The following is a 10,641-nucleotide window of genomic DNA, read 5'->3' as shown; positions in this document are numbered from 1 at the left end:
CATTATCCTTGTTGTGACACGAAGCAGGATTCTTAGCCAAGGGCTGGGACCCAGACACACAAGGTGCGCAGCAGCACAGAATCAAAAATTATCTCTGTCCAGAGAGAGTTTGTCATCCATGCAAAGAGGTGGGAGATAGGTGAGTAACCACATGCAGAGCAAAACAAAACAAGCACATCCAGATATTGCCTGTTTGTGTCATAAATTGTGGTGCAAGTACATCAACAACCTACGTGCAGCCAATTCTTTTTACAAACATCACTGGAAATGAGATTCTTAAAGAGAAATACAAAGTTGTATCTGAGAACATCCTTCTGAGAGCTGATTAATAAAAAGACTTTTCCCAGCTATATTAGAATTACAGAATTTTAAAATGCCCTTTTTTTTTTTTTTCTCCTTGGAGAGCTTTCAAAGTACTATTCAAATGCAGGCTCATTTCCCATAAATTCATAAAGGAACATCTGGACTTAAAATATCCTTTCATCCTTAGCACAACATTTTAACACTTTCCCCTGATACTACTTTTGCCTTCCTTCTTGGATTTATTATCTCCTAAGTAATTACCTTTTGTTTCTCTTAGGTGTAATCATAGCTTGGGTCAACATTTTCAAGGAGCTCTCACAGCTTTAAAAATGTGGTAATCAACATTTTCACATCATTATTTGCTGTGCTTTTCCTCCTTGCCTCCTCTGCAATGGCTGCCAGAGGATTTGTTCTAGCTGTCTGTGTTCTGTATGTGTATTCAACTGACTCCTTTTCATCTTCCAGGGGCTGGATATTCTCTGCTTTTAATTTAAAATTGATCTCTAATCGTTAAATTGACTTGAGCACGCAAGAAAAGAGTCAATAAAAAGGAAGCTATGATGGAGAATAGGCAAGATTCTTCCACTTAGACATTCAGCTGATGGCTACACTTGGTTTATGCAAAAGTATCTTCCCAGAACTCCCTGTCCATATATCACACAAACAGCAAAGAAGTCCCATAAACCTTTGGGTTCACACACAAGGTTCTTGCAGCACTATTCCTCTGCAAAGCAGATATTTACTAGCTTCACAGAAAAGCACAGAGAGCACCTGTAAAACCCTTTAGCTATCCTAGGAGATCTGTGACCATGGTTACACAGCTGCTTTAATCCAGCATAAATCCAGTCTGCCAGGGAAATGGGGGACTTCTAAATTCCCCTCTCTATGAAACTGCTCCTTGTCATTCCCTCACTAACCCTGGCTTTAGCTCTCCCATGGTTGCACAGCGAGTCTGACACAGAAACTGATGCAACTGCAAACCCAACCAACAAGACCCCCTCGAATATTCATTTTTAGTCAAATGAGCTCCCTGATATAATTCATTGCAAAACTCTACAAGCACCAGCTCTGGAGAACAGTGAGCATATGCTGCTGAGGATGAAGGGCAGGGAGTGAAGATATTGCTCTGTTTAGTAAAAGCAAGCTGAAAATCCGCTGAAAGCAGGTGTGAAGTTGCAGCCCAGTCTCTTCCTTTCTGTGCCTGAAAGTGCAGCTCCATTTCCAAACTTACTGCCACTGGTTTGTTCTCTCAGTGCCTTGTTCTTGCAGTCTGAACTCAGGCTAATGGAAGAACATGCTTCAAACAGACTCAGCTCCTGATACACAGCTCAGATGCTCAAGGTTCCTGTGTCCCAGAGCATTCCTATGCTATGGCACAGGAGATGAGAGGCACTGACAATCCTCTGCTGAGGCTGAGGTTTCCAGTTTTCACCAGGGTTCTAAGGAGTCTGAGCTTCCACCAGGTAAGCAAGACCTCAGCCTCTCTCCTGCTTTGCAACCCCTCCAATCAGATGTTGGCCACATGTGCAAATATTGCACACATGTTTTGTCACCTTGTTAGTTACGGTCACATTCACAGGAACAGTTCAATAAAATAGGTAATGAAAGGTTTTGCTCTTGTCATTAAAAATTGACACTAAAGAATAAAACATTTGGAACATACATGGTCCTATATCAGGGCCTGCATTTAAATAGTTAATTCCACTTAATCTACAGGAAAATAACTCCAATGACCCTCAATTATAAAGTCAAAAGAAACATTTTGTCAACATTTATGGCCATCTAGTCAGTGAAGCTGAAATATACATGCCTTAGGGGGAAAAATCAATTACTAGTTTATCTAATAAGAACTTTCCCAAGTACATGTGTGTTTTAATTTTTCTCTCTTCTCACACCTATGTATAAAGAGTTAATGTATGTTATACAAGTACAGTTATATAATTACAAAAATCCTCATAGCAGAATTAAAAAACTATGTGAAACTGTATTATTTTTAAATGTAGAGCCACATACTCATGTATCATGGCCCAAAGACAAGAAACATTAATAAATAGTTTGAATTAAAAAGTATGCATAATTTTTAAGCATTTAGATATATTACTGCTTCCCTGCTGCACCAACTCACAAGGCTGGCTAAAGAAACCTGGATAATTTTAAAGAGCAAATCTGGTGTTGCTCAGCAACAGCACACCCTGATAGAAAGGATGCAGGATGTTGGAAGATTTAATATTAGGGAAACTGCTTGCAAGGGGAAGAAGAAGAACAAATACAATTGAGTCATACAACGTCCATAGATTTGGGACAGCTTAAAAATAATAATCAGATGAAGTTATCATTCTAGTATTAATCTTTGTATAATAGAGCTAAATAAAAAGTTATTGCCTGGAACCAATGAGCTGCCATTACAGCTCATTAAATGGCATTGATGTTTGCACTGTGTTGATATGATCTGACATGATATGATGAGAAAAAAAAGGCAGTGCATTTTATGAGAATTTGAGAGCAATCTCATGGCTGAAGGCTTCAGTTCTGGCACCAGCTTAGATGAATATTTGCTAAAGTGAGGACTGAGTAAGAAACCAGAACTTCACACTTTGTTCTGGATCAGAAGAAATCCAATGCTTTCAAGAAGAAAATGTCTTGGATGATACAGGTCTTACCTCCGCCTTAGTCCTACAGAAGCATCTCCCCCGTTTATTTATTCCTGATTAGAGTAGCAAACCTTCTTCTGTCACAGTACTCTGTGACTTTCTGTATTGGAGCCACACTGGCTCCACGTTCGTTCCATAATGTTCTTTTTCACTGAACATAAAAATTCCCACAGAAGATGAATTTTCTGTCTGTCCTTACTCAGCCATACCTTCTATTACTGCTGTGTGCTATTGAGAAAAACTGCAAGGGAGGCTGAGGCTGCTGAGATGGTAGAAGGCATGGCAGGTTCTAGGAGCCAGCAAAGACAGATAAATGATAGAATCATACTCAGTGCTTAGGGAACTGAGCAGCCAGACCTGCCTGAAGGTCTGCCACATGCCAGAACACATGCCAGACCTCACTAGCAGGGCTGCTTATACAAAACAGATTCTGTCTCAGAGCTCTGAGGGTCTGTTACTACAAACACACGCTGCAGTCCCCATGTGTGACAAACTCCAGTGCATCTCCATGGATGGCACCAACTCAGAACATAAAACATACTGCTTGCAATCCAGTACAATGTGGACAGAAATTCTCTGCCTTGGTCAATTTTAACTTTTTTTATTTTTTATGGTAATACACAGGACAAACAGTATGAAGGTCCTTCTATTAATAAACCATGAGGATGGGACTGCCTACTAGACCTCCATCCTCCCATCAGCTGGCCCTCTGTAATCATTTGCCACATTGCATTCTACATCAAAACTCTCTTGCTCTTCCTAGATATGTTAGATGGATACCTAAAATGGGCTATAAAGTCCTCAGAAAACAGATATTTTCTCAGAAATAAGCTCTGTGGGACTAAAGGTACACCTGAACAGGATATTAGCTTCTGTTTTGTTCATTGATTCACTGTTGAAACAGAATCATTAGGACTGAGTAAAAAACCTGTTGCTTTAATGTTTGATTCTTAGACACCTGGTGACAGCACAGTCATTAGCAACTGCATCACTCTTCTCTCTGCCTAACAGCAAATGTCAAACTCTGCAAGGTTCTTTGTTGTTTCTCCAATGTAAATCTCATTTTATTAAACAGGAGTGATACCATCTTGCCTATTAAATGACTGGCTGCATGGAAAATGAGTCTGACAGCACACCTCAGTGAATCTGTCCTTTGGGTGACTACCTTTGCTATGACCCAACGATACCCTTAGCTTGTCAGAAGATATTTACATTAAATAACATCAAACTTTCATTGAAAATACAAAACAAAAACCCTTCAAGCACCTGCTGTCCCAAAATGACAATGAAAAATGTTTACTAGAATTAAAAAGTATAAATATTTCATAAAAATAAGCATTTCATTAAAATTTCATACTTATCATTTCCCTTCTATTCTGGGAAAAGGATTTTAATTAAAATGTACAGGGCATAAGTGTAAAGTAAAAGACAGAACTAATAACCTCAGGAGAAGAAAAAAAAATGGAAGGAAGAAATTATCAAAGAATTACAATGCTGAAGATTTTGCCCCTCAGATTTTCCCATTGCTAGCATTCCCTCTCTCAAAAGGATCAAAGATCTCAGCATATTCCTATGATATTAAAATATTGTTGAATCCTTGTTTTCAAAATGTTGGGATTGTGCTGCAATCTTCAAAGCAGCTTGAAGCCAGTTTTGTTTCAGAGCAAGGCCCATGACTGAGCCCTTTAGAACATAAGTCAAGAAGAAATCACACTTTTCTGAATGGCAGTCAGTTATCGTATTTACAAAAGGAATTGTGTGGATGGACAGTTATACTATAACTCAGAAGAAAATTGTCAGATGAAGTGGAAGGACTACAAAATAAAAATTCTGGAAAACTAGTCAGTCTCTATAAGTTCAGTACTTCTTTCTGTCCTTTTACTTAGCTCTGACTTTGCAGTGTATTTTATTTAGTAGAAATGTTATAAAAAAGTATATTTATACTATAAATTCTCGTTATGCTTCTCAGGTATGCAGTTCTGGAAGGGTCAAGGTGTGGTGCCTTTATAGCCATGTTTTCCTGACCTCTGCTTCCTCAGGTTGAGAGAATTGGTAACAGTTGAGAGGAATGCACTGAGGAGGATGTGGTTGTTCCACAGGTGCCACCTTGCTAATTTGCAGTGGTACAGAGTCTGGAGCTGGCTCTTACATAAAACAAATAGTGTCTTTTTGGAAGAGAAAAAACTTCTCTGAAAAGGTAGAGCAGATTTTGAAAACCACATGATAAACAAATGGCCTAGGCCTATTCCATAAGTGTATTTTTCTGCTGGAAAGCTTTGGAACAATTGTAATGTCTTCGAAAATATCACTAAACTAAAGACTTGGAAGTGTATCCATGACAAAGTATTTTAACTAGTAGCACATGAATTATAGTTCAGAAATGAATATAAAAATAATCAGCTATAAGAAAAATCTTCCAAATTAATTTTATCTGTAAAGTTAGAATATATCTCATCATTCACAAGCAATAAAAAGAAAGGGAAATTATTAGATGAGTACTATAACAGACTCATCAAAAAAATACAAATAGTAGATATATGATCACTACTTTGAAGAGAGAAAAGGGTTTGGAGAGAAATGGACTAAAAATGTATCTGTGAAACAGAAGGGGAAGATTACCATGAAAATAAATACTATAGTGCTAGGAAGTCCTGTTGCAAAGTAGTTGTTACAGAATGCATCAAACCTGGAGGTATTTCATTGTGCACTGTCCTCAGAAAAGCTGCTTTACAAACTTGATTCTGTAAATTTTTTCTTGCACCTTGGACACAGATGTATAAATGTAATGGATTCAGGTATAACTTGTCAATGCTTCCTTCAGAGTGTACACTGGCAATAATTCCACAGCCCATCCTGATGTAAGAAATTTGACTGTGTCCTTCATAGGACATATTAATCATAACTTATGATTAATGTATGTTTTTCAGGTTCATATCCTTCAACCACACAGTGGATGAACATATCAGAACATGAGACTGACTCTTACCAGGTGTCATATAATACAAGTTACTGTAGATATTTACTGATACCAGGTATCTGCTCCCAGAGCCCATCTCTACAACTGTAAAACTGCATCCAGCAATATCTTTCAAGAAAGTGAACCACAATCCTAAAAAGTCAGCAAATATTCCCCTAACAGAGTAGCTTGCATTCTTGAGACCATTCAGCAGTTTTACCTTCAATTCTGAACACATTCTAAGTTGTAATTTGTTTGGAGAGATCTGCGTGTGATGAAGAAGGAGCTTGTTGCCCTTTTCAGTTTATAATGTCACCAGAAATTAAGTCTATTTAACAGATGTGAAATTCATCATTTCAGCCTTTAACTTGCATTAGAAAGTCACCTTTTTGATAACTGTTCCCACTGTGTGTCGTTTACACTGCAAGTATCAAAGTAACTCACATTGAAACAAGTTTTCTTCAAACAAAAAAGAAGTACCCTGTATTATATCTAAAGAACCAAGTCTCCGAAAACCACGTTTTTATGCAGTTTAGATAAGTAAAATCCTTGCAAGCAAAATAAATCGAAATAAAAATTAGTTGCACTTTAAAACCCAGATCTTCACCCAGTCACCACACATTGACAAGAATATTGTTTCCCTAAATTCCTTAGAAATAAGGTGGACATTTTTTACCCTGCTTGTAACTGAAAATATTCCAGTAACATATAAACCGACTGGCTAAACTAATGTTGGTGTTCCAAATCAATTTCACTTACACAAATTTACAATACAAGAATTCATTAAGACAAGGAGGAAACAGGTTTGCTATGTGGAATAATATTTATCTAGAAGCTTTGATCAAGATAACTTATCCTCAAATTCCAACAGCAAATTAGTTCCTTTCTCCTACTTCTCTGCATTTCATTTACATATATACCAGGCTCTTTCATGATAATCATAACAAATCCCTCAGCTTACTGAAATAAACATTAATTCAAAATAAATACATCAACATGCAGATCCTCAAACTGAGCAGGGGAAAGAACAAAAACTACTGCACATCAATTCCCCCACACTTACAAATTTCCGTATTTGTCAAACTGTGATTAGTCATGAAACTGAACTAAAATTAAAAATTTTAGAGTTTCATAACAAATCAGGAGGCAATTCCAAAAAAACACTAGTGCCTTTTCCAGGCAAATGTGAACACTTGTTACCTGTTTCTTCACCATTTAATTTTTTTTCCCCCTTTTCTAATGCAAACAAGCACTACCAGAAAAAGACTTGATCCCATTCTCATTTACATTATTTTTAGAGAACTTTGTCAATTGTTTTCAGTGGAGGGACTTCAGCAGCATCACAGCCCCATGGCATATGTCTGCTTCAGCTGCAGTCAGATTCAATCATTTGATTCAAGTTAGAGACAAAGTGAAGAGCTGGGAATCTACAGGAGGAGCCAGCAAGACTCAGTTCATACCTAAAGATCCATTCAGCTTAAGGAAATTCCATGACAGTCATCAACACATCAAACTCTTAATTTTTTTTTCTGTGTCTTGTCACCACTTTCTTTAGTTTAACAAATTTGAAAGAAATAGTGGTAGGATGTAGGCACCTCTTCACCTGGAGAGAGTTGGACAGCTCCACTGAAATCAGTGGATCAGATCTTCCAGTTAATATAAATCTCCTTTGGACCACTGAAGCTACTCACAAGCCCAGTTGGAATAAATTCATATACTGCTCTTAAAATCCATGGTGTTACTTTGATTTACAATCACTAAAGAAGTGCTGCCATGTTATACAACAAATAAAACAGGAACATTTGACATATTTGTAGGAAATTTCTTGGAGGGGAGCTACAGGACTTTATTTTCTTACAAAACGTCTGAAACTGCTGTATTTGTTTGAAATACAGGGTGGGCTTGATTTGGACTCTGTCCTTTTCCCAGGCTCAAGGACCAGTGAAGTGAGGGGGGTTTTGCCTAAAATGTCTCTAAAGTCAGTGTATAACATGAAGCTACTGCAGACATTCATATCCCCTCTACGCTAAGCCAGAAGGTCAAGCTCTACAAGACACCTGTGCAGTGAGGAGGGAGAGAGCACAAAATCCTGAGGGCACTTAAAAGCAAGAGTATGGTGCTAAATCAGCTTTAACCCTCTTGAGAAGGAAATGCCCCTCTCTTGCCCTGCTCCATTGTCCTTTTGGATGGTGCGACTGTAAAAACATGTGAGAGGCTTTTGGGGTATCCTTCTGTGCATTTTCTAGTTACCCAAGGCTCCTGTAAGACTTAAACAAGATGTGCATGTCTGGGACATTTCACACCACCCTAAATAACATGTTAAAGAGCCTATGAACTATTTTCCACAGCCCAGTAACTAAGTATGGGCAGGAAATTCGATTGCAGCTGTACACAAAAAAAAGCACCAAGATTGTACCTGCTCTCTCTCTCTCATCACTTGCCCCAGTTTTTCCCAGCTTAGTCAAGACCACACCATTCCCCTCACTTCCACTCCCTACCTGTTGTAACCACCTCTGCCTCACCCCTGCAGTTTCCCCAAAGTAGTGAAGGGAGAAAAAGGTACAGGCACTTTTTGGTATAATCCTCTAAAACATTACTTTCTGCAAGGTTTTCAATTTTCTGATTTACAGGAGTATTTTAGACTTACAGAAAATGTTATAATACTTGGAACCCCAGGCAAAATTCCAGTATTTCCTGAACAGTTAATCTTTTATATCTTTTGTTCTTCACTTCTCTGGAAAGAGAAGAAAGCTTGATTTGTGTTCAGATTATCAACTGGTTAATGGTTGTCATTTTTCTACTCTGATAATTAAAGTGTGGAAACATCTCTTCTTACAAAAGTCAGTCTCTACTTGGATCATTTTTCCACAATAACAGCAAGGTTTGTGTATACACATTTACTGTAATAATGTCAAAGTTCAGTCATACGCAGAGTTTATTAGATTTTGTTTTATTCTTTCCTTTGAATTATTCATTGAATATCTATAATTTCCCAAAGAATAATTTCATAAAGTGCTGCAGCAATAAAACTTTCCATATATAGCACACCAATGTGAATGGTATTTATGATGTACTCAAAGGAAAATCAGCCTGTTACATTAATCATGTAAAACTATTGAAAAATTACATTTAATCATTTCTATTTCAAAATAAAATCTGCTCAGAGCTTTAAAACCTGTGAGAAACCTAGAATTAAATTTCATACAACATTGCCTGCAACAGTATCTATAATTATTCAATACTTCCAGGTTTGTCTGGTGTTCAGTGATCTCTCATCTCATTTTCTCTGAATTGTGAGTTGTATTTAATCTTTTTTATTTAGTACTTTTTGCTTAGAATGTTCCAGCTTTAATGAGGAGAAACAGCAAGATAAATAAAGCCCTGTCCTTTGGCCAAGACTCAACAGGGAGATGTCTCCCTGCTCAAACCCAGCTTTGACTCAGGGCACCAGGCACAGCTTCCAGCACCTTCTCTGCTTCTCTCAGGCCCTGTGACTGAAAAACCACCCCAGCACTTGTGCTGGAACCCAGGGCAGGACACAGAAGGTTTTTACAGAGTGCCACAGATTTCCTGCGGGTGACTGTCCATTCAGCAACAGGATGAAGGATGCAAAATGTGGCCCACTAGAGATTATCACAAGAAATGTGGTGACACTGGGGTTTTAGGTAACTTTAGTAAGATTAGTAAACTCTTTTGAATGCCACCTAGTTAGAAGAATAATTTTTCCCTATGTTTGACTTCTGAGAGCACTGAACCACACTGTAATTCAATTTGATCTGTCTGACAATTAAACTTTACAAGCTTTACTATACTCTGCCTGTACAAAGTCAAGAGAAAGTCAAGCCTGAGGACAAAACCTGCTCTTCATTAGGCCAAAAAGCAGAGGTTCTGCCTTGTGTTCCTGGCAGGCTCATGGGCACTGCAAGCCAAATCATGCTGACATCTTTCAGATGTTTGAAAAGCTAAATAGGGTGTACCAAGATGCTGAGTATGTGGCATATGAAATCAAATAAAAAATGAGTGTGCATGATTCCTAATAAACCAGAATATATTGTCAGAGAGCTTTACCTTTGTCAGGACTGCAGGAACATTCCATAAAGTCAATTCTTCAAAAGCTGGTATCTATAAATAAACAACCATGTACTTAATTAGAAAATAAATCTATGAAAACATAATAAAGCCTTTATGAACCCTAAAAAGCAAAATGTGTGTGTATAGAATATATAAGCCGATATATAGCTGAAATTTTTCTAGAATTTTATGTTCCCTACAAAGGAAGCAAAGAATAAACAATTGGTATAATATTAAAACCCTCAGCTTTCAGATATGAGCATTAATAACTTATTTGAAATTGCTCAGCCTCCTGTATATGAGCTACCCTGTAGTGCTTCAGCTGATTCTGATTCTCTTTGTGCAGAAACCTTTTAGCTAATCATTTTCATCTCTTTGTGTCAATAAATCTTGCCTCTCTAGGGCAATGACTTTTACTCAGCAAATGTTAAGCAGAAATAAAACCACCCAGAACAGACTAAGCATGAGAATTTCAGTAAGAATTTAGCAATATATTGATCCACTTCTCCCCCTTCTGACTTTTCATTACTATGCCACTTTCAGCTCCTAAATTCAATAGGATAAAAAGCTCAAATATCATGTGACATATGGACTTTAGCCAATCCTACTAAAATTATTTTAAATGGCTTTTTCACCAACAGTAAACTCAAAAAAATGGTG

The sequence above is a fragment of the Haemorhous mexicanus genome, chromosome 15 (assembly GCF_027477595.1).
Source record: "Haemorhous mexicanus isolate bHaeMex1 chromosome 15, bHaeMex1.pri, whole genome shotgun sequence".
Lineage (NCBI taxonomy): Eukaryota > Metazoa > Chordata > Aves > Passeriformes > Fringillidae > Haemorhous > Haemorhous mexicanus.
The sequence above is the reverse complement of the archived record's forward strand: the minus strand, read 5'-3'. Positions refer to the sequence as shown.